Here is a 24722-nt window from a genome sequence, read left to right as displayed (position 1 = left end):
GGATGACCTCGATTTCTTTAGTGAAGTGAGGTTAGGGTATCTGTAGAGAGAGGTGCGGGTTCTGGGGACTGGGCAGAGAGAGTGCAGGGTTTGAGCAGCTGTGGTGTGGGCTGGGATGGAGAGCCTGGCCCAGCAGTGTGCACTGAGGGCCCTGGTGATGAGTTTCTGTGAATGGGGCATCAGCCCAGGTTGTGTGGTTTGGAGACTTTCTCCAGTAGTGGTCAGGAGCCTAAGAAGAGACCAGTAAACTGGAGTGTGTCCAGAGGGCATGGCCAGGAAAGTGAGAGGTTTAGAAACCCAGCTGTCTGTGGACCATGAAAGGACTGGTCACGTTCCTGAAGAAGGAATGACCCAGGGCCACAGAGAGGGTAGAGATCTGGAGTTAGAGATAGATAGGCACAGGCAGAAGGACAGATAGATGGATCAGAGGTGGTGGGGAGGGACAGAAAGAGGGAGACAGACAGAGACAGAGAGACAGAGACAGAAAGAGAGAGACAGACAGAAACAGACACACAGAGAGACAGAGACAGAAAGAGAGAGAAAGAGACACACACAAAGAGACAGAGACAGAAAAAGAGAGAGAGAGACAGACAGGAGAAAGAGAAAGAGAGAGAGAGACAGGGAGAGACAGAAACAGACAGAGACAGAAAGAGAGAGAAAGAGACACACACACAGAGACAGAGACACACACAAAGAGAGAGAGAGACAGAAAGAGAGAGAGAGAATGAGAGGACGAGGAGAGACAGGGAGAGTGGCTGCGAGTGTAGAAGGGTGTGCACTCTTGGAGCCACTTGCTTCTGCAGACAGTGCGCGAAGCCGCCCCGGGAATACCACCCCAAAAGGGTTGGTGACAGCTGCTGTGGGAGTGCCAGGAAGTGTTCTAGGGCCTAGGTTCAAATCCTGACTCCCATCACTTAACCCAACAGAGGAGGTTGGATTAGCTCACCCGTGAGGGTCCCTGCCAGCTCTGAACCGATGTCCCCACGATCCTATTTGGAAAGGGGCTCCCAGGCAGCAAGAAAGGCCGAGGGAGTTTTTCTCCCAGTTGCAGTGGGGTGAGGGGCCAAAAGGCCTGCAGGTCCCCCCCACCCAGGCTCTCCCCTGAGTGGCAGCCCCTCCCCTCCTTCCCACCTCCCCTCTTGCTCCTTCTGTGGGCACCGCCATCCCAACGGGAGCCCAAGCTCACATCGCTCTGTACTCTGCCACCCTCCCCCTACGCTGCCAAAGGTTGTCAGCCATCGTCGTTTCCATCTCAGTAACAGCTGCATGTTTAGAGAACTGTACGGTTTGCCAAGGGCTTTGCAGATATTGTCTCATGGGATCCTCATGTCAACCTTGTGAGAGAAGTGCTGTTATTATCCCCATTTAACAGTTGAGGAAACTGAGGCTGAGATGTGTTGTGGAGAGACAGCCAGGAGGCTTTGGTAACCGACTGCATAGGAAAGGTGGACAGAGGGAAGACTTGGCTGGGGAGGGCGGGCCGGGGGGGTAGATGGTGGCATTACAGGCAGCAAAAATTAAGTCAGAAGATAGTGGTGGTTTGGAGGGCCGGGTGTGCCAGGTGTGAGATGTGGACCCAGAAGTCAGGGGAGAGGGCAGGACTGAAGAAAGGGCTTTGGGAGTCAGCTGTCCAAGAGCAGCGAGGAAGCCTTGTGCGAACAAGCTCTAGACAGGATAAATGGGAGATAATCGGCATTGGGGTGGCCCTGGCATTTGAGGGGAGCAGGGCAGGATTCTGGTAGAAGGAGGGGATTTAGTTTGGACTTGAAAGAAGTCAGGGAGGGCAGGGGTGAGGAGGGAGGGTTCCAGGCTTGGGAGTGGTGGCCGCAGAGAAGGCCTGGAGCTGAGAGATGGACATAGCTGGGAGGCTGGGGTCATGGAGTCAGGAATAAGGTGTGAGAGGACTGGAAAGGCAAGAAGGGTCGGTTAGAAAGGGCTTTGAGGGCCAAACAGAGCCTTTTGTATTGATCCCGGAGGTGACAGGCAGCCACTGGAGTTTATAGAGTAGGGGAGTGACATGATCAAACCTGTGCTTTAGGAAGATAATTTGACAGTGAGTGGAGGCTGGCCTGGGGACAGATCCCCTCCCCTGCCCAAGCAGTGGTCCAGGGCCAAGGTGAGGAGGGCCTGCCCCAAGGGGAAGGCAAGGTCAGAGGAGAGAAGGGGGCATAATGGGGAGATGCTGCAGAGGTGAAACTGAAACCGACCAGAGGTGCTGCAGAGGTGAAATTGACCAGAGGTGCTGCAGAGGTGAAATCGACTATTGCATATAGGTGGCTGGGGAGGGTGAGGAATCCAGGATGACACCTAGGCTGCAAGCCTTTTCCCCTCACTCTGCTTCCTATAACTAGGGGATGCCATGGAGAGAACTGGGCCTGGAGTCAGGAAGACCTCAGACACCTACTAGCTGTGTGACCCTAGGCAAGACATTTCACCTAGGTCAGCCTCAGTTTCTTCAACCTTAAAATGGGGATAATGATGGTGTCTACATCCTATGGCTGTTAGGAGGAACAAATGAGGTATTTGTAAAGTATCTAGCACAGTAGTTGGCCCATCGTAGGCACTAAGTAAGTCCATGTTTCCTTCCTCCCTTCTTTTTCCCTCTCCCCCTCCCCATCCTCTCTCCCTTCCTTTCTCCCCTCCCCTAAATACAGAAGGCAGGGAGACTTGTGTCATCTCCTCCCCAGGGACAATGCCGTTGTCCTGACCTCTCCCTGTCTGCTTTCTTAGTGAACAGAGATGTTCTCAGGAGTGAATGTGCTGAGATAGGACTTGATGATGGAAAGGATTGTTTTGACCTTGTTCCCCCGGGGTACTGATGTCCCCCCAATCTTTGGTGGGTCCGTGATGGGCCTTGTCTGTCTTCCTCCCCACTCATGCTCTCTCTTTGTTCTACACCTGGATAGTGACTAACCGGTCAGTCACTCAAGAAGCACTTCTTTTTCTTTTTTCTGTTGAAAAAGTAATTTCTTTTTTTTTTTTTTAATTATTTTTAGTTTTCAATATTCACTTCCACAAGTTTTTGAGTTCCAAATTTCTCACCCCTCCCCCCAACCCAAGATGGCATGCATTCTGAATACCCCTTCCCCTGGTCTGCCTTCTCTTCTATCTCTCCCTCCCTTCTCTTATCCCTTCCCCTTCTATTTTCCTGTAGAGCAGGATAGACTTCTGTACCCCATTTCCTGTATTTCTTATTTCCAGTTTGCATGTGAACATTTTTTTTAAACATGTGTTTTTAAAACTTTGAGTTCCCTTTTCTCTTCTCCCTCCCCACACCCTCATTGAAAAGGCAAGCAACTCAATATAGGTTGTACATGTGCAGTTAATGCAAAACACTTCCTTAGTAGACATGTTGTGAAAAACTAACTCTATTTCCCTTAATCCTATCCTGCCCTCCCATTTATTCTATTCTTTCTTTTGACCCTGTCCCTCCTCAGAAGTATTTGCTTCTGATTACCCTCTTTCCCAATCTGCCCTCCTCTCTATCACCCCCTGCTCTCTTGTCCCCTTCTCCCCCTATTTTCCTGTAGGGTAAGACAGATTTCCATACCCAATTGAATGTGTATGTTATTCTCTCCTTAAGCCAAATCCTATGAGAATAAGATTCCCTCATTCCCTCTCACCTTCCCCTGTTTCCCCTCCACTGTGAGAGACTTTTCTTTTCTGTTTTTTTTGTGAGATAATTTACCCCATTCTACCTCTCCCTTTCTTCTCCGAGTATATCCTCTCTCATCCCTTAATTTTATTCTCCAGATATGACCCCTTAATCTTCAACTCACCCTGTGCCCTCTATCTATCTATTATATATACATACATACAATTTTTTTCCTTCAACTACCCTAATACTGACAAAGTTCTCATGAGTTACAAATATCATCTTTCCATGCAGGAATGTAAACAGTTCAATCTTAATAAGTCTCTTATGATTTCTCTTTCCTGTTTACCTCTTCATGTTCCACTGGAGTCCTGTATTTGAAAGTCAAATTTTCTGTTTAGCTCTGGTCTTTTCATCAGGAATGCTTGAAAGTCCTCTATTTCACTGAATGACCATTTTTTCCCCTGAAGGATTATACTCAGTTTTGCTGGGTAGGTGATTCTTGGTTGTAATCCTATCTCCTTTGCCCTCGGAATATTATATTCCATGCCCTGGTCCTTTAATGTAGAAGCTGCTAAATCTTGTGTTATCCTGATTGTGTTTCCACAGTACTTGAATTGTTTCCTTCTGGCAGCTTGTAATATTTTCTCCTTGACCTGGGAACTCTGGAATTTGGCTACAATATTCCTAGGAGTTTTCCTTTGGGGATCTCTTTCAGGAGGAGATCTGTGGATTCTTTCAATTTCTATTTTGCCCTCTGGTTCTACTATATCAGGGCAGTTTTCCTTGATAATTTCTTGAAAGATGATGTCTAGGCTCTTTTTTGATCATGGCTTTCAGATAGTCCAATAATTTTTAAATTCTCTCTCCTGGATCTATTTTCCAGGTCAGTTGTTTTTCCAATGAGATATTTCACATTGTTTTCTAATTTTTCATTCTTTTGGATTTGTTTTACAGTGTCTTGATTTCTCATAAAGTCACTATCTTCCAATTGCTCTATTCTAATTTTTAAGGAAGCATTTTCTTCAGTAATCTTTTGGACTTCCTTTTCCATTTGGCCAATTTTTCTTTTTAGGGCATTTTTTCCTCATTGGCTTTTTGGACCTCTTTTGCCATTTGGGTTAGGCTGTTTTTTAAGGTGTTATTTTCTTCAGTATTTTTTTGGGTCTCCTTTAGCAAGCTGTTGACTTGTTTTTCATGATTTTCTTTCTTATCACTCTCAGTTTTTCCTCTACTTCCCTTACTTGCTTCTCAAAATCCCTTTTGAGCTCTTCCAAGGCCTGGGACTGATTCATATTTTTCTTGGAGGCTTTGGATGTAGGAGCTTTGATTTGTTGTCTTCTTCTGGTTGTATATTTTGATCTTCTTTTTCACCAAAGTAAGATAATATAGTCTGACTCTTTTTGCACTGCTTGCTTATGATCCCAGCCAATTACTTGAGTTTTAAACTCTTTGTTAAGGTAAGAGTCTGCTTCCAATGTGGAGAGTGTACTGTCCCAAGCTTCAGGGGTTTGTGTAGCTGTTTTCAGAGATACTTGTAGGGACCTGTAAATTTTCAGTTCTTCCAAGGTGGTATGATAAGGGGCGAGGTGTTTACTCCTTTCCTGGCCTGTGACCACAAGTATTCCTTTCTGTCCCATAACTGTGAGGACTCTCACAGCCACTACAAGCTCCACCACGCCAGCCTCTCCTCACCCCAGCATTGCCGCCCAGAACTGTGACCCAGATCCACACACGGGCAAAGCAAGAGATTCCTGCCTCAGCACTGGCAAAGAGATCCCTGCAGTCCCTCTCTGATCAGCCACTGGATTCCCCCTTAGTCTGTGGGCCAGAAGCTCGGGAAGCAGCTGCCCCCTCCCCCCCCGGCCCGCCTTCCTCTCTGACCACCGACAGAAACAGACTTTTCCCACTGACCTTCTAAGTTGTCTTTGGCATTGGTGGATTGAGGAGTCTGGAAACCTCCACAGCTGCCCGCGATTCAGTCCTCTGAGGCCTGCTCCAGGTTTGCTGTGGCCTGCGCACCCACGCCGCGCTGCACTCCCAGCCCGGCGCGATACACCTTTCTGATCAATCATCCAGGTTGTCTTGGGCTGGAAATTTGTTTCACTCTGCCTTTTTGTGGGTTCTGCTTCTTCAGAATTTGTTGAGAGCCATTTTTTATGAGTATTTGGAGGGGTTTGGGGGAGAGCTCAAGCAAGTCACTGCTTTCACCCCGCCATCTTGGCTCCGCCCCCTCAAGAAGCATTTCTTAAGCACCTACTGCTTAGCCCTAAATGCTAGGCACTGGCGAAGAGCTGGGGAGACAAGGAAACGCCAAAGACAACCCTTGTCCTTGACCATGAGGAGCTCCCAGTTTGATTGAGGATATACCAGGCACCCAGTTCTGCACAGACCAGCTTTGATAGGACCAATGGGTGCTAGTCAATAGAGGGGAGGCTGAGCTGGGGGAGGGGGCCAGTGGTCTGCTTCTGCAGGACCTAGGGATGACTGGGGGTGGGAAGGAGAATTTGAATTCTGGAAGTACTGTCCTGGCTCATGATGGCCTCCAAGGGCAGAAGCTGTAGCATTTGGGAGTCACAAGGCTCCTAGATCTGGAAGCCGAAGGGTCCTTAGGCATCTTATCCCAGGCCCTGGTTTTGCATATGAGGACCCCTGAGGCATAGGCAGGTCATGAGGACTGGGGTGCCCGGCCTCCATACCACTAGCATGAAGGGATTCGAACTCAGGTCAGATGGGCCAGACCCAGCTGCCAGTCTTGCTTCCTCCTCTGGGGGCAGGTTGTGAAAAGGCTGACTTATGCTCGAAGTCAGGAGAAGCTTGAGAGCTTTACTGTGACAACTGTCACAGAGGGGGACACTTTAACCCTAACCCTCTCAGTGGGGGAGATGCTCCCCTCCTGGGCAGCTTCCAACAAAGACCTGTTGGCCCCCTGAGAAGCAGGCTATGGGCGGAGTCTGGCTTGGCCTGGGCAGCTGCTGAGAGCCGACCCTCTGTTAGCCCCTGAAGTTTCTGGATTTTTTGTCAGCAGTGACCCAGGTGGTCTGGTGGAGGACTCACCTGGGCATCTGGAGGTCTAGATGGTGGCTCTGTGTGCCCTAGACATCTGGGGCCAGGAGGATGGAGGGCCCCGCCTTGGGTGAGGGGCCCTCCATGCTCGGCCTGGCATTCTGGAGATGAATGTCTCCTGCCCCCCACCGCTGCTCCTCAGGGTGCAGCCGGGGCCAGGCTGGAATTTTCCATCGACGCCGACTGTGGGATTCCCTCTGCTTTTTCCTGCCCTGGCCCTGACAGTTGGTTGACCTTCAGGGGCTGGGGGGGGGCCTCAGCACGTTTATTTGCCTTGGCCAGAGTCATGGTTTCATTTCTGAAGTGTGATTTATTCTTTATTGTTTGTATATCTTTGAGGTATTTGCCTAGGACTCAGACATTTCAAATATGGGTGGATATTTCATTCTCTCTTTAAAAAAGTTATTATTAAACAGAGGCCTTGTGTGGGAAGGGCTCAGGGCCATGCTTCTTTCAGCAGCGCTGGCGGGAGGCTGTATTTTTAGCCTCTCTTGAGCAGGCATGGCCTTTTGCTGCCTCGTTTGGTTGGGCAGAGTTGGAGAGATGCTGCCTTCCTGCTCCCCACGTGAGGAAGGCTGGGCTAGGCTTTCCAGCTTGCCAGGGTGCAGGCTTCTCCCTGCAGGCAGTTGTCCCGGACAGCGCTCTCTCTGTCATCCCAGAGTCTTGTCAGGACTGCGTTTGCCTCTGCACCCCAGGGGCTGTGACCAGCAACCTTGTCTCGGACCTCCACGGCCTAGGCCGCTGTGTCATGCCGGGGTGGGAGCAAGAGTACAACGGGGATCCCTGAGCAGGGCTGGGGAGCCATGCTGATCTCATGGGACCGGGCAGCTCCCCTAGTCAGAGCAGGAACCCTGCAAGGGTTGGGAGTTTCAGCTGGGCATCTAGGTTTGGGCGTCAGGTTGGGGAAGGCTAAGGGGTCAGGAAGGCCACACGGGTCATGATGTGAACGCCCAGGATGGTGAGGCATCGATTCTGAGCTCAGAGGGATCTTGGAGGTCCTCTAGACCAACCCCCCATTTTATAGATGAGAAACTGAGGCCCACTGAGCTGACGACATCCCCCAAGTCTCTTAGCACTTAAGCAGCAGAGCAGGGGTGCAGAGCCCGGGCCGTGTGCCCCAAATCTTGTCACCACCCCGGTGGTGCTAGCCCACTCTTCTCTCAGGTGACTGAAGACAAAACTCACCCCGTGGTATTCTTGAGGGTTCCCCACCTGCTTCTGCAGCCATAGTGGGTGAGCTCACTCTTCCAGATCCCCAGGCCGTCACTTCCAAGGTCCCACTGGAGCCTGCCTGTGATTTGGATAGACCAACATTAACTACCAAGCTGGGTGGTGGACAGAGCACCAGCCTGGGAGATTGGAGATCTGGGTTCTCGCCTCAGCCTTCCTCTCTTGACAAAAAGCAGATGGTTCAGTTAGGGTCAAGGAAACCCAACTACTTAGACATGTAGATGTGGATACTGTCTCTGTGGTCCCATGGAGCCCCAAGGTGGCATGGGTGAGAACAGACCTGGGCCCCTAGTGCGTGGCAGAATTAATACCAAGGTGGTGTGGGTGAGCCCAGACCTGGGCCCCTAGTGCGTGGCAGAGTTAATACCAAGGTGGTGTGGGGGGGCCCAGCCATAAGTTCCCAGTGCGTGGCAGAGTTAATACCAAGGTGGTGGGGGGGGCGGGGCAGACATAGGTTCCCAGTGCGTGGCAGAGTTAATACCAAGGTGGTGTGGGGGGGCGGGGCAGACATAGGTTCCCAGTGCGTGGCAGAGTTAATACCAAGGTGGTAGGAGGGTCCAGCCGTAAGTTCCCAGTGCGTGGCAGAGTTAATACCAAGGTAGTGTGGGGGGGCCCAGAACTGGGCTCCCAGTGCGTGGCAGAGTTAATACCAAGGTGGTAGGAGGGTCCAGACATAGGTTCCCAGTGCGTGGCAGAGTTAATACCAAGGTGGTGGGGGGGCCCAGAACTGGGCTCCCAGTGTGTGGCAGAGTTAATACCAAGGTGGTAGGAGGGTCCAGACATAGGTTCCCAGTGCGTGGCAGAGTTAATACCAAGGTGGTGTGGGGGGCGGGGCAGACATAGCTTCCCAGTGCATGGCAGAGTTAATACCAAGGTGGTAGGAGGGTCCAGACATAGGTTTCCAGTGTGTGGCAGAGTTAATACCAAGGTGGTGTGGGGGGGCCCAGCCATAAGTTCCCAGTGCGTGGCAGAGTTAATACCAAGGTGGTGGGGGGGGCGGGGCAGACATAGGTTCCCAGTGCGTGGCAGAGTTAATACCAAGGTGGTGTGGGGGAGCGGGGCAGACATAGGTTCCCAGTGCGTGGCAGAGTTAATACCAAGGTGGTGTGGGGGAGTGGGGCAGACATAGGTTCCCAGTGCGTGGCAGAGTTAATACCAAGGTGGCGTGGGAGGCCACAGAACGCTTGCCCCAGTATCCCTACCTAAGCATTTTGCGTTTGCATTGGAGTGACCAATTGTAAAGCGGGGCCGTGCTTGGGACTGGGTTAGGTCTACACTGAGAAGTGGTTGTCGCAGCCGGTGAGGTTGTTGAGTGGGGCTGGGAACTCCAGGACCCTGGGACAGCTTGTGGATGGTTGACTTGACCCCTCCCTGAAGGAATCCTCATTCCCATGGGGGTCGGCCTGCTCCAGAGGCCAGGGCACTGCCTTCCTCTTTGGGGGAGCTTTCATTGTGGATGACTTCTGGTTTTCCTCTGCCCCTCAATCAGCCTCTTCCTAGCTTTCCCCCATCGACTCTGGGACTTCTCTTGGGACCAATCAGGACAGGTGTGGTCTGGCTCCCCGTCAGCCCTTAGCGGCTCCCGTGTTCCCGCAGGCCCCTCTCTGGATCTTCTGTGGGTCCTTGTTGAGCGCAGGGGCAGAGCTTCTCATTAACTTCGATCTTCAATGCCCTTTCTGCTCTCTTTCTTGGGGCATGGGTCATCTCCAGCCTCCAGATGTGTGATCAGAACCTCAGTGGGGCCTGTTCTAGATCTGGGCAGAGGCAGTAGAATTCCTAGAGCCTGGCTGCGCCCTGGCTGGGGACAGATGAATGGTCCTGGGGCAGGACTGCTGCCCCGCTGGACACACAGCCTTTTCATCGTCCCTAGAGAGGGAGCAGGTAGTGGCTGCTGGGGCAGGAGGCTGAGGGTGCGTTGTGTGTGCTCGTGTCTATGAAATGGGTGTCTGTGCACACAGGCGAAAGGCCAAGGTGAGTTCTCTGCCTCTGTGGTGCGAGGGGACAAGGGAACCTCTGCGTGTTAGTTCCTGCTGCCTCCTCTCCAGGCTAAGATGAAGGAAGGGAGGGTCTGCCCAAGCTCTTTACAAACACAGCCTCACTTGATCCTCACAGCAGCCCTGGAGGTTGGCACTGTGGTTGTTCCCATTCTACCGTGGAGGAGACTGAGGCCCAGAAAAGTTCAATGACTTGCCCAGGATCATTCAGCCAGTCAGTATCTGATGAACTCAGGCCTTCTCTGTCTCCCTCTCCCCCTCTCCCCTTCTCCTTTTTCTCTTCTTCCCTTCCCTCTCCCCCACTTCCTCCCTTCTCCATCCTGCTCAAAGGTGAATGGCCAGGGCTCAGAAGCTTTTGGCTTCTAGATGACTTAGGTTTTCCTCTTGTTTTTCTATGTTTGTGCCTTATGAAGAACAGGCTTTGCCCTTGGACCTCTTGGAATGATGCTGCTGTGGGGATAACTGGGTGGGAGGGGGGACACCAGGGGACACCAGGCAGGCACCTTGGCACTGGGGCTGAGGCTCCAGGGCATGTCTCTTAATGTTGTCTCACCCTGCACTTCATATTTCAGAAACCATCTGTGTGGAAAGAAAAGGCAGGGCACCCTTTTCCTCCAGCCTTTGGGCCCCTTTGAAGTGCAGAAGTTTACCCATGTAAGCTGTGACATAATTCTCTATCACTCCAACTTTTACCTCTAGAGGAAGATTACACACACACGTGTGTGTGTGTGTGTGTGTTGTGTGTGTGTGTGTGTGTGTGTGTGTGTGTGTGTGTGTGTGTGTGTGTGTGTGTGCGCGTACCTACCCCTTTCACATGCCCAGAAACAGCTTGTTGGTGCATGAGGCCCACGCACAGGGCCCCGTCCCCCAGCTGGAACCTTCTGCTTGAGTCCCTGCCCGGGGCCCGTTTTACAAGAGCTCTGGGGTGTTTTAGTGGCTTGGGCCTCTGGCCAGGGTTGGAGGCTCTGCCTCCTCAGTGACCTCCCCTAGCCCTGGGCCTCATACACTGATGGAGGGACGTGGGATTCTCCTTTTCTTTCTTACTATACACTTCAAGCCAAACACATGCAAATGTTTCCCTATCCAGTGTCTCTGCACACGGCGTTTCTTACCCCGAGCCTCTATTAGGCACAGTTTTATTTTCAGAGTGAGTGTGTGTGCGTGTAGGAGGGACCAGACTGCCCTGCATCTGTGGCTGAGCCGATTCTGCTCTCGTCCACAGACTACAAAAGAGGAGTCTTGTCGCCTCTTCGCCGTCGGGCCTGCCAAGTCAGGGTGGGTCGCCGAGATGATGAGAGGGGAATCCTTCAAAGTTCTTTCCCTTTGCGTTATCAGAGACGTTTTGTGAATTGTCTTCATTCTGCGTGCCCTGCTCTGCAGCAGCCCAGACGTGTCTTCCCAGGTTTCTCTGAGTCCCTCCTCTGCCCCCTAGCTTCTGGCATAGTGATGTTTCCATCACATCCATGCACCATAATTGGATCAGCCAACCCCCCACCCCCCACCCCCCATTGATAGGAACTGGCTTTGTTTCCAAGTCTTTGCTACAATAAAAAGCATTGCTGTAAACATTTTTGTGTGCAGATCATTTCTGTCATTGATGTTTTTGTGTTAGAAACGAATGAATGGGTGAATAGATGGTGAGAAAGCATTTCATAAGTATTTGTAGTGTGCAGAGCATTGTGGATTAAGTAGAAAAGGAAGACATCCCTTGCCTCAAGGTGCTCACGTGCTAAAGAGAGACAACACACGTGAGAGGTGGCAGCTTCAGATCAGATGGAAAGGACTCCTGGCCATGGGCATCTTGTTTAGTGGCATTTCTGCTGATAGCATCGTATCTATCACTGGGTTGGCACAATTGGAAGACATTTGGGCCATAGAAGAAATAGCCTTCTCAACTTGATGGACCAGGTCACTGCTCCACCAACAATGTATGAATGTGTCTGTCCTCCCACAGCCCCTCCCTCCATTTATTGGTGCACATAAGAAGGGCTTTTTTTTCCTGATTTTTTCTTTTTTAGAAAGTTCTGTTTGTGGGTTTTATCTGTTCTGTTCTTCTGTAGTTCTGGGATTATGGCTATTCAGCCAAATTGTGATTCTGACAGAGGAAATAGTCTTCTTAAGCTGTTCCTTTTTGAAATGTCGAATGTGAGGGAAGACAGATTTGTCTATGGACAAATCCTTATGTGAAAAGTCCCTGTGTCCAGGTTGATTTAGCATTAGTCTTTGAAAGTTGCCTTGACAATGATGACTAAAAGATGGGAACAGGGATATAGGAGAGGCGGAGGAGAATTAGTCCCCTCTCTGATGCCTTGTTGGGGGAGCCAGGAAATCAGAATAGCCATTCTGGAAAGTTTTGGGGAATTATCAGTCAGTAAGCAAGCCAAGAAACCCAAGACCCCAGCAACTCCATAGTATCCGTGGCGGGTCTTTTTGGGAGGGGGAAGAACTGAAAACAAAGTAGGTAGATGCCCGTGCACTGGAAATGGCCAGACCAAGTGTAGACCACAAATGGCATGGAGTCTTCCTGGCCCAGAAGAAATGAGGAACCTGGTGAATAAAGAAGCCTGGGAAGAGTTCCATGAACTGAGGCGGGTGGGAAAAGTAGTGGTGTCAGGAAAAGATATCAGCCAGGACAGCAACAATGTAACTGAGAAGGAAACAAGTGAAGCAAAATGTTTCCAAAAAGATAAGGAGCAGAAGCCCCTGCAAAGGTCAGGGAGCAGTGCAGGGCTTGGCAGGTTTTGTTTTTGTTTGCTTTCACGGACTTTCTTCTTCCCTCCCTTCCTCCCTCTTTCCCTTCTCCCTTTCTCCCTCCCTCCTTTCCTGCCTTCTCTCCCTCCCTCTTTCTGTCCTTCCTTCCTTCCTTCCTTCCTTCCTTCCTTCCTTCCTTCCTTCCTCCCTCTATCCCTCCCTTCCCTTCCTCCTTCCTTCCTTCCTTCCTTCCTTCCTTCCTTCCTTCTTCCTTCTTCCTTCCTTCCTTCCTTCCTTCCTTCCTCCCTCCCTCCCTCCCTTCCTTCCTTCCTCCCTCTATCTCTCCCTCCTTTCCTTCCTTCCTTCCATCCTCCCTTCTCTCCTTCCTTTCTTCCTTCCTTCCTTCCTTTCCTTCCTCCCTCTATCCCTCCCTCCTTTCCTTCTTCTTCCTTCCTTCCTTCCTTCCTTCCTTCCTTCCTTCCTTCCTTCTTCCTTCTCTCCTTCCTTCCTTCCTCCCTCTACCCCTCCCTCCCTTCCTTCCTTCCTTCCTTCCTTCCTTCCTTCCTTCCTTCCTTCTTCCTTCCTTCCTTCCTTCTTCCTTCCTTCCTCCCTCCCTCTATCCCTCCCTCTATCCCTCCCTCCTTTCCTTCCTTCCATCCTCCCTTCTCTCCTTCCTTCCTTCCTTCCTTCCTTCCTCCCTTCCTTCCTTCCTTCCTCTACCCTCCCTCCTTTCCTTCCTTCCTTCCTTCCTTCCTTCCTTCCTTCCTTCCTTCCTTCCTTCCTTCCTTCCTTCCTTCCTTCCTTCCTTCCTTCCTTCCTTCCTCCCTCCCTTCCTTCTTCCCTCTGTCCCTCCCTCCTTTTCTTCCTTCCTTCCATCCTCCCTTCTCTCCTTCCTCTCCTTCCCTTTTTCCTTCCTTCCTTTTCCTCCTTTCTGCCCTTTCCTTACTTCTTTCCAAATTCTTTGTTATAAGGGATAGCTCTCTGCAAGAAGGGAGGGATGCAGAGGGAGCTCTGGGAAGTGTAAGACCCAAAATCATAATTAAAATATTTTTAAAGGACTTTTCTTTGAGCACTGAGAAGTGAAATGGTGTGCCTGAGGTCACAGACAGTACCTGAACCCAGACCCCTCTCACTGTGGGGGGTGGGGGGAGGGATCCTCTCTTCTCTGTGCTGTCTTTGAATCTGTCTCTATTGGGGGAGGGATGGTTCTCTTCCTCTGGGTTGCCTGGATGAAGTTTCTGATTTTGGAAGGTGTCACTGCAAGGATCAGATTTTCTGCTGGTGGGTAACCTCTCATCTGACCCAAGAGGCTAGTTTTCTTTGTTGGACTGAGGCCCAGAGGAGTCTGTCAGCAGCTGTGTTAGCCCTTCCCAAGGGCTCAGGCAGGGCATGGGGGGGCATCAAGGTGTATGCCAAGAGCCTCGCTGTATCACCCCTTTTTTTCTCTTCCTGCTTGCCAGGCTGCATCATGGGTGAGGCTGTGAGCTGTAGTGGGAGCAGAATTGCTGAATGAAAAACATTTTAGCACTTTTTTACGTGCCAAGAACTTGAGATACACATATAAAAATGAGGCATGTCACATTTTAAAAGACCACCTTAGAGGTAATCTGTGGCCAGAGAAGGGGGCTTTGACCTAGGGCATCATAGGAACAGTGAACGCACAATCAGCAGCCAGGTCCTTTCTGGAAAGAGTCAGTGAGTTTGCTTAGATTGTGGTTGGGGAGCTGGGAAGTGGCATCAGAAGCGGTGAAGCATGAGGGCTCTCGTGAGTTAGAACAAGCTGGGGAAGCCATGTACCTGGTAGGAAGGGGGCCACTCCAGGGCTGAAGGAATGAAGTTTCCGAGGTCTGGCCCTCTGGTCTGGAGGCTTCAGCATCAGTCCAGGGGGATGGTAAGAAGGTGTTGGGGATGTGGGGAGGGTGAACAGGAAATAACCTCAGCTCCCACTCCAGCCCATGTGGAATCCTGTAAAACAGCTGTCTATGGAATATCCCTGGGATGAAGGGTGGGGGAAGGAAAGAAACAAACATTTCTGAAGAGCCTGCTCTGTTCTAGGTGCTTTACAAACATCATGTTATTTCATCCTCACAACATCACTGTGAAATAGGGGCTATTGTTTACCCTATTTTACAGCTGAGGAAACTGAGGCAGACACAAGTGAAGTGATTTGCTTAGGGTCACGCTGATAGGACGTTTCTGGGGCTGGATTTGAACTTGGGGCTTCCTAACTCCCGAGCCAACGATAGCTCCCCTGTGCCCAGGGGCTGTGATAAAGATCAGGAAAGAGGAGCCAGTGCTCTTGGGGAAAGGGGATGTTGAATAACTGACCCAAGTCCTTTGGAGGCATTTGTAATTGTTGACCTGTTCAAGGAAAACAGTACCCCTCCTCTTGGCTTTCCTTAGCCAGGCCTCCTCACGCCACCTGCTGTGCTCTTGGCCCCTTGGCTTATACCCTTTGCGATGCAGCCACCCTGGTGATGCAGCCCCTCTGGCCCAGGCTGGGAAGGTTCAGGAGGCCCTTCAAGGTGTTGGGGTAGGAGGGAGTGGAACCTGGGCCAGGGATGGAGTGCCTTCTTCTTGCCCTCTCCTCATGGCCTTTGATGCCTGTCCTGAGTGAGGTAGAGGGGAGGAACGACTTTTTGAATTCTGTCTCCCCGCTCCCCAAAGGCTGATGGGACCGATTTTTCTCTGGAATCTCGTTGACTCAAGGGAAGATGTTGGTCCATTTGGGGAAGATGCCATCTCGTCACTTTCTCCAGAAGCCCTCACCCCCTGGGGATTCAGCAGCGTGCCTGGGGCACGTGCTGTTGGTCTGGCATGGAAGCCCCTTGAGGACAGATGCTGCTTCGTCTGTGTGTGCCAGGGCCTAGCGTGGCACCTGGCATGCAGAAGGTGCTTAATGATTGCTTGGCGACTGAGCGCTGCTGTCTGGGCGTGTGTGTGTTCTCTGCCCTCCCATTGTGTGCACTGCATCACACACTGAGATGCTGATAGCAGCTCCTGCTTCTGGAGCCATGGTCCATGTGGGTCTCCCTGCCATACTGCTGTGATGAGTCTTTTCACCCTCATTTTCCAGGAGACAAATGGGAGTCATCTTGCTCTGTCTCTTGTCCTGGCTCTGCTTCTAATGAGCCCGGGACCTGGGTCAAGTCCCTTTGTCTCATGGGTCTTCCGCTTCCTATCTCTGAAGACCAAGGGGCTGCAGGCCTGCCTTGGCTGCCTCCTTCTGATCCCCTGGCCCCGGTGGCTGATGGCACAGACCTTTGGCTGCCCCATGGAAGGAGCAAGCCGAGCTCAGCTAGGGGAGCTTCTGAGGTGCAATCAGTATTTTGGGGGCTCCTGCTTCTGGGGGAACTGGGCACTCCCCGGGGCTGCAGAGCCCCAGTCCATCTACCGGCTTTGGGAGTTGGACGTTTATTTTGCTGCATTCAGCCCCGCCCAAGGTGTCCTCGACTAGGCGCTTCTTGGAGACAGATGGACCGTTTCTTCTGAGCCCATTTCTCCCAGAGTGGGGGCGGCCCCCGGGGAGCCATGTCCATACTTTCCCTAAGAACACCTTTGGCCTGGGCAGCTGGTGGCTGGCTGTGCTGTGAGCAGAGTTGGGCTTCAGCCAGCCCTGCTGGTGATGTCATGGAAACTGTGGCATCCTGTTCTGGCTGCCCACAGAGCTGGCCCCATGCCACCCGCAGTGTAGCAGGACAGGGCGGGGCCTGGCTGGGGGGCATACACCCACAGATCTGGTATTCTGTAAGGAAGGTGGTGTTTTCTGTGGCCTGCGGGATAATGGCAGAGCCGTCCTGGTCCTGTCTGAGGGGCCTCGGGCCCTGAAGGTGAGGACATTCCCCCCCCTTTCCCTGCTAGGAGAATGCTTCTCATGCTTGGCCTCTGCCCTTGAGGGTGGTTGGGAGAAGGGTAGCCTATATCAGAGATGTGTAAACTGAGGCAGAAAAAGGCCTTGATGAACGTGGATGAGGCTCTTACCCTGTGGAGAATGGGAAAGGGCCCTCAGAACTCCTTTGTAGGGCCTGTGGTGTGCCTGAGACACAAGGGTCTCCTGGGAGTCGAATGGCTCTGGATTGTCGTCCTCTGTCCCACACCCGAAGCTGCAGCTACTGAACGCAGATGGGAAGTGGGGAGGGTTTTCTCTGCTGTTTTTCTTTGGAATCTCTCAAGCATTTCTGTTTGAGGAACCCTAACTGGGCCTATGTTTCTCTTTTTACTGTTGCCCCTCAGCCAGTGTGGAGGGGCAGGTCACTGGGCAGGAACCTGCTTGTCTCTTGGGCAAAGACTCATCCTTGGCCTCGTCGTGCGTGGAGCTGCCCAGTGTCCTTGCTAAGCAAAGTGGGGGCTGGGAGAGATGGCCCTGTGAGCTCCTGCTTGGCCCCCCTTTCCTCCATATCTCTCAAAGCTGTCCCCCAGAGCGAGGGTGCTGCCAGCCACTTACATTTCAAAATGATGGTAATAAGGTGTTAGCTTGTCTGTAGGGATTGCAGAGCCTTGGAATATATCTGCGTGTTTACACACACACACACACACACACACACACACACGTGCGCATACTCACACACATACACACACACAGCTCTCTTTGCCCAGTTTTCCTTGGCCAAATGGGTCCGTGTTGCACAGGGTTGCCTGGCTATCTATCATTCTGTGTCATTAGGATTGTGAGAGTCAGTGACTTGGAGTAGAAAGATAAACACACCCACATGTGTGTGTGTGTGTGTGTGTGTGTGTGTGTGTGTGTGTGTGTGAGAGAGAGAGAGAGAGAGAGAGAGAGAGAGAGAGAGAGAGAGAGAGACAGAGACAGAGACAGAGAGACAGAGAGACAGAGGGGGAGAGGGACGGGGAAGGACAGACAGATAAAGGCAGAGATAGAGATTGGGGGAGACGGGGTGGGGAGGGAGGGGGAGAGAGACAGAGGCTGGGAGGGCGAGGTGAGGGGGCCATTGGTGACTGGATACTCTGCTCAGAGGAAGTATTTCCCTCGACAGCCACCACTGCCGGGGGAGCTCTTTAGGTATGGTGCGTTTGCCAACCCAACCGCGGGCTTTTGGTTTTGCCGACATCCTGGGCTCCAGAGCGGTAACTTCCCCCAAAGGGTGGTCTTGGCAGGGGCGCCCCTCATCTAGCCCCAACCCCCAGCTTAGATGGGGTTCCTAGGCATCACAGGAAGGGGAGACCTTGGACATCATCTGGCAGCTGAGGAAGCGGAAGCCCCACGAGACGAAGGCACTTGACGCGGGTCCCGAGTTCATTAGAGGCAGAGCCAGGACAAGAACCCAGGTGTCCTGACTCCTGAGTCCGCTCCCCCTGCCTCTTGTCTGGCAGGAGAGGAGAGCGAGGCCTCTAGTCTGGCCTGAGGCCTCTGGTCTGGCCTGCTGCCTTCTCCCACCCTCGTTGCCATCCCTAACTGGTTCCCGGTGCCCTCGGTGACGACAACTTAGGCCAAAGTTGGGGAGGCCTGCTCCATTTCTTCCTTCAGGAAACATTTATTAAGTGCTTACTGTGGGCCAGATACTTGTAGCGCTGGAATAAAAAGATACAAATGAAAAGGACCTTACCCTCAGGGAGCTTACACCCTTAGGAACAAGAAATGTTAACTCATAGGAGTGACTCAATGAGGATTATTTTCCATGGGCCCCTCAGTCACTCTGTAAACCTTTCTCACGTGCCCACCCACCATGTGCCAGGCCCTGTGATAGGCTGGGGATACAAAAAGAGGCAAAAGACAGTCCCTGCCTTCGAGGAGCTTACAGTCTAAGGAGGGCGACAGCTCTATCCAAGCCAGAGGGAAAGCGATAAGTAGGGAGAGGGTAGGGGCAGTAAGCGGATCAGGAAAGACTTCCAGAAGAAGGCGGGGCATCGGGATGGGGGGCGCTGAGGTGAGGAGGGAGTATTCCAGGACTGGGGGACAGTCAGAGGAAATCCCTGGAACCAAGAGATGGAGGCTCATGGCACAGCCAAGGGCCGGTGTCACTGGATGGAAGGTCGTGTGTACTTGACCCTGGAGGCCATAGGGAGTCTCAGGAGTCTATTGAGGGGAGGTGGTGGTGATAGGATTGGACCTGTGCTGCAGCAAAAGCACTGTCGTGGCTGAATGGAGGAGGGCCTGGCTTGGGGAGAGGCTTTGAGCAGGCAGCCCCCCAGCAGCCGTGAGGGCCTGCACCAGGCTGGGGGCAGAGTCAGAGGAGAGGAGGGGGCGTAGTGGCAAGATGCTGCAGAGAGGAGATTGTTACACCTTGGTGACAGCTTGGATCTGGGGGCTGAGAGAGAGTGAGGAGGCGAAGATGACTCCGAGGTGGGAAACCGGAGAGACTGGGAGGAGGGAGCTGCCCTCCACAGTCATAGGGAAGGCGGGTGGGGGGGGAAGGGGGGTAAGTGATGAGTTCCATTTGGAAATGCTAAGTTTTAGATGTCTCCTGGACACCCAGTAGGAGATGTCTGAAAGGCAGTTGGAGGTCAGCAGAGAGATTAGGGCAGTAAAGGGAGGTCTGAGAAGCATTGGCATAGAAGGTTGTGCAGTCCGTGGGACACATTCCGAGACTTCTCTTGTTGGGTCCAGTCTTTTGCCTAGGAATTCTGGTTAACTGCTTTGTCTGCCGACTGCTTGGCATCTTTTTCCAGATTTCTCATTGGCATCTCAGACTCATCAACTTTCCCCTCTAACCTCCCCTCCTCCACACTTCCCAGTTTCTATTGAGGTCATTACTCTACTTCTGGGCATTCAGGTGCCCAATCCGAGTCACTTGTGAGCTCTCCCCCTTATTGCTATTAAGGAATAAAATGAACAAACATGCATTTATTAAGCTCTTACTGTATCCAATAGAAAGGTGATGTGGTTGCTGTTTTCAAGGGGCCTACACTCTAATTGGAGAAGCCGACATATAAAGGAGGGTCCTTTCATGGCAAAAGGAAATTCGTGGCGATACTTGGGTTCTTGCCAGGAAATAAAGGCACGAGGCAGACAGCAAGGCTCCAAGGGCCTTGGGCACCGCGGCTCAGCAGACGGTCCCCAGGGTCAGAGTGAGGCAGGGAGGGCTTTGGGGCTCCAGGAATCCGGGGGGGGGGGAAGGACGTGGTCCCTGGCTTCCTGTCATGGCATCCAGTGGTCAGGATGTCTGTGGGCGGGCCGGGGTGAGGAGGGCAATGTCTACCGCCGTCGTCGCCCTGCTGGATATCAACTGAAAATCGAAACATTTGCCCTGTGCCTGCCAACCAGCCATTTCTGGCCTCCCCTCCTTCTTCACCCTATGACCAGAAGGTTCAGTGCACATGCTGCTATTCACCCTGAAAGGCCTCAAAAATGTGCCTTCTTGCCGTAGCTGCAGAGCAAGGGAAGGCCAGCTACTGGCGCCTGAATGAACAGATGTTCCCAGAGTTCCAGGTTCTGGGAGAGAAGGGGCCGAGTTGGCCGAGATTCTGCTAGTTCCACCAAATCTTGGAGCGCCTTGGCTTGGTGTTATTCATGAAAACACAGGGTTCTGCTTCAAGGTCACATCTTCTGAATTGGGGGGCCCTTAGCCAATTAACAGCCAAGTCTGGTCTGTTCTGCCACTCATCCATCCATCCTCTTGTTATTACCCCTTCCCCCCCGACCGCTTTCCCCCCCGACCGCTTTCCCCCCTCATTACTGGTCCCTTAGACTATTGGAGGAGACCTCGCCCTGTCTTCCCAACTTTTCCTCTCTATAACCTAAGGTGGAGCCTACGGCCACTTCCAGAAAATATGCTTTTGAATGCATATAAAATACAATACATAGGATTACAAAGGAAATCAATTTCTATAGAAATATAATGATAAATATTGTTGAAAAGATTTATGAACTCCAGGTTAAGAGCCCTGGCCAGTCCCTTCTCTGTGAGACTTCCAAAATGCTTTCCCAAAACAAAGTCTGATCCTGTGACTCTCCTGCTACTGCCATTTTCCCATTTTCCAGGACTCCCTACTGCCTCCAGTCCAAACACCTCAGATAGGTGCTTAAAGCCTCCCCCATCTGGCTGCCTGCCTGCCTGTCTGCCTGTCTGCCTGCCTGCCTGTCTGCCTGCCTGCCTGCCTGCCTGCCTGCCTGTCTGCTGTCTGCCTGCCTGCCTGCCTGCCTGTCTGCCTGTCTGCCTGCCTGCCTGTCTGCCTGCCTGCCTGCCTGCCTGCCTGCCTGTCTGCTGTCTGCCTGCCTGCCTGCCTGCCTGTCTGCCTGTCTTCCACATCTCCACATCTCTTCTTCTCATTCCCTTTCAGCCGCTCCAAGGAAAGGGGAGTCTGTCTTCCTTCTTCCCTGAGCCTGTCTCTTGGCTGTTTTTAGCATTTCCGTCTCATTGTAAGATTCAGCTCAGGTGTGGCCGCCCTCCTTTCCCTGGCCTGGAGTACCATCCCCTCAGAGTAGCGTTCATTTACCATGTGGGTCATGTCCCCCCCCCCCACCCGAGTGGAAGCTCGTTGAGGGCGAGGCTGTGTCATTTTTTTTTTTTTGGCCCCATGGCTGGAGACGAGGCTCGTAGTTAGGATTTGTGACTCAAAGCACATCTCCGGGAAAGCTGAGGCTGCTTCTTCCTGTTTGTCCCAAGTCTTCCCAGAGACACGCTGCAGGCGCTCCTGGCCAGGGCTGCCAGAGCCCCTTAGGGCGCCCTGCCAATGGGAGGGGAGAGGTGCCTCTGGGGGCAGGCATTTATCTGGTGCACGCAATGGGCTCATGCATAATGAGTCTTCACCAGAGCTGGCTCAGGGAAAGCCCAGGGAAAGTCCATCCCTCCTGTGAATCCTGCAGTGTGCTGGCAAGGCCGCCCATGCTGGGAAGGAGCAGGGAGCAGCTCAGAGATGAGAAACCATGCCCCTTGCAGTGTGAGTGCAGGATAGGCCTTAGGGAGGAGGCAGGGAGGATGCCTCCTCCCCAGGGCCAGGAGCACCTCTCAGCCAAAGCTTTGGGTCCCCATTGCCGTCTGTGGCCCTGCAGCATTGGGGGGGGGGCCTCATTGGGCCCCAAGGCCAGCCACTAGGAGTGGTCTTGGAATTCACAGTGAGCTTACATTGTGGACCAGGGACCACCGCTGTTTCAGGGGTGTGCAAAGCACTTCTTTGGCAAATGGGATGTGAAGCACTTGGCTTTTCTTGAATATAGGAGGACCTGGGGAAGAAAGGGGGGCTGTTGCAAAGCCCCCCCAGGAGGGTGCTCAGTCTTTGTCCCCCTTTCAGGCAGCTGGGCTGTGAATTCTGGGGCTGTGGGGATCAGGACCCCCCCCCCCAAGCTGGGAGCAGGACCATTGTCCTGAGCGTGGGGATTCCCTCCCAAAGGGTGCTTGCTCACTGGGGGGCCCACAGTCCTGAAGGCTGACCTCAGCCCTGCCCAGGAAGGGGCCCCTGTCCCTGGGGCCTTGTGACTGAAGAGGGCCAGGTGTGGGACAGGGACGTGGACCGGTGACAGCTCTGTCTCCCAGCTTTTAAAGGGTCTTGGGCACAGTGAGGGATGGGATTGGCAGTCCCCAGGCTGCCGCCAACCTCTCGGTGTGGGGCCAGCCCATGGAGGTGGGTGATGGGGGTCCTTGTCCTTTGGGGGTGGCTTGGCCCTGGCTGCTGCAGTCAGGGACATCCAGGTTCAGGGGACCAGCATCAGGGTACATGCACTCAGGGGTCCCTGAATGGTGGAGCTGGGGTGCAGCAGCTTCCACCCACCTATGGTCCAGGGGTGGGAAACCTGCGGCCCCCTAGGTCCTCAAATGAGGCCCTCTGACTGAATCCCCTGGAGTGAGGGTTAGAGTTGGAGGCACAGTTAGGGTTAGGGTGAGGGGATTTGTTCTGTGAAGTTTGGATTCAGTCAGAAGGCTACCCTTGAGGACCTAGAGGGCCACACTGGCCCACCCCTGCACTAACCCCTCCACCAGTAGAAGTCTGCCTTGTAATACATAGAGAGGGTTGTTTTTCCACTGGACTGAACAATAATTACTTACCGACGGCAGGCTGTGTTTGTGTCTCTGCTAATTGTTTTCCTTAAATTCTCAGTGTCTTCCTTGTCTTTTTGGTCTTTGGGGCAGAGATTCTAAGATTGGGAAAGAATCGAGCAGCTGCCTCCTCATGGGGGTGAAGGGGGCGGGGATCTGGGGCTCTTTTGAGAGACTGCCTGGCATGGGGAGCTCACTACTTAGTTATCAGGGAATAGCTCAGAACCCCTGCTTTTCTCAGGCTTTCCTGACATTGATTGTGACTTTGCCTGGGCCTGAGAGCGCAGGCCTGCTGAGTCCTGCCTGGGAGACTGCCATCAGTGGGCTTGCCCCTGGACCTTCTCTCGGGAGTGGGGCCGACCAGGCCAGCTCCACTGTGCTCCTGGACATAACTGACCAGCCTGACTTCTCTCCAGGCACTTGGATGGCTCTCCGTGTTCTTCCATGGTGAACGTCCTTCTGCAGTAGACCATTGTGGCCTGTTCGACAATTCAGTCAGAACCGCCTGTACTGTGTGCCTCAATTTCCTTATCTGTAAAATGGAGTAGAGTGGAATCGGGCCTCAGATTAGGTCACACAGCGAAGCCCTCAGTGCTGGGTCAGTGGGGGCCGTTCTTATGGCCCTGGCAGGGGCTGGGCTGCTGAGAAACGTGTGGCATTGGCCCTGCTGGTCAGGGGAGCAGGCAGGATTCTACCTGCTCCTCGTGTGCGGAGCCTTCAAGTTTTACCTGCCTTACCTCATGTGGTCTTGGCCTCCGTCCTAGGAGGGTGGGGGCTGGTACAGTTTGAAGTGACTTCTCTAGGACCACACAGCCAGGTGGATTCAGAAAGACCCCAGTTGAAATCCAGCCTTAGATGTTTACTTGCTGTGTGACCCAGAGCAAGTCATTTAACCTCTCTCTAGGTCTGCGGTTCCTTATCTGTAAAATGGGGCAGTAATAACACTTGCCTCCAGTACTCTTGTGAAGCTCCTGGAAGGTCCCGTGGCAAGCCCTTTACAGAGCGGTGTGAGTGCGCTGCTCTGATCCTGTTGTTCTCCAGCGTCCGTGGCAGGATTCAAACGCAGGCCTTCCTGACTGCAAGCCCAGCACTGCTGTTGCTGCAGCCCCTGGTGAATGGCCAAGGCCCAGAATCTGAGGAGGACCATCCTAGCTATGCAGGGCCCCCCGGGCTGGGAGGAAAGCAGGACAAGAATGGGGGGGCGTCCGGCCAGAACGTGGAGTGCCCAGAGGAGGATGGAGGGGAGGAGATGGGGCAGCTGTGTCCGAATTGGACAGTAGAGGGACCCAGTGACGGGGTCCGGGAGGGGGCATGTCAGGACGCTCCTGCAACTTCACAGGCAGTGACCCAGCTGCACCATTGGGGGGTTTATGGAGTGGTTTCACACACATCTCATTTTTAAGCCTCATATCACCCGGTGAGGTAGAGGATGCCATTCTTTCCATTTCACAGACGAGAAAACAGCCTCGGAACAGTGAAATGATTTTTCCAGGGTCCCCTTCCCAGTAAGTGCCATGCTTGAGGTTCAGTCCCAAGTCTTTGGCTTCAAATTAATTGTTCTTTCCTGTTCACCCCTGGACAAATTGGGTATCTTTGGTGAGAATAGATAGGTTAGTTTTATCCTCTTTTTAAATTTTATTTCTCAAAAAGAAAATATATCCCTAAGCACAAACATCACAAGTAAAATGAGGATGGAAGTAAAGTTTGCATCTGGAGCTGGGAGCTCGTTATGATTGGCTTTAAGTATGCCTTAAGGAATGGCAGAATTGCCCTGGCCCCTCAGGACTTTTTGTTTTTTGAATTTTTTTTCATCTAAAAACATTCCTTTTGTATCTTTTTAAAAAATCAGTTTATTTATTTTTAGTTTCCAGTGTTCACTTCCATAAGAGTTTTAAATTTTCTGCCCCTTCTTCTCCAAGACAATGTGCAATCTGATATAGGCTTTACATATATATTGCTGTTAAACATAGTTTCATATTAGTCATGTTGTAGAGAAGAATTAGAACCAATGGGAGGAACCACAAGAAAGAAGAAACAGAACAAAACAACAAAAGAAAAGGAGAGCAAACAGTGTGCTTCCATCTGCATTCAAACTCAGTAGTTCTTTCTCTGGATGTGAATAGCATTTTCCATCACAAGATCTTTGGAGACGTCTTAGATCCCTGCATTGCTGAGAAGAGCTAAAGTCTATCAAAGTCAGTCATTGCTCAATGT

General features: G+C 52.3%; 1 protein-coding gene across 4 annotated transcripts in view; it reads left to right on the top strand.

Moving 5' to 3' along the window:
* Window positions 1–24722, top strand: part of INPP5A (inositol polyphosphate-5-phosphatase A) — a 250977-nt gene that overhangs the window by 68419 nt on the left and 157836 nt on the right. The gene's annotated exons all lie outside the window — the stretch shown is intronic.

Source organism: Phascolarctos cinereus, unplaced genomic scaffold (genome assembly GCF_003287225.1).
Source record: "Phascolarctos cinereus isolate Bilbo 61053 unplaced genomic scaffold, phaCin_HiC Scaffold_3;HRSCAF=262, whole genome shotgun sequence".
Lineage (NCBI taxonomy): Eukaryota > Metazoa > Chordata > Mammalia > Diprotodontia > Phascolarctidae > Phascolarctos > Phascolarctos cinereus.
The sequence above is the reverse complement of the archived record's forward strand: the minus strand, read 5'-3'. Positions and strand labels throughout refer to the sequence as shown.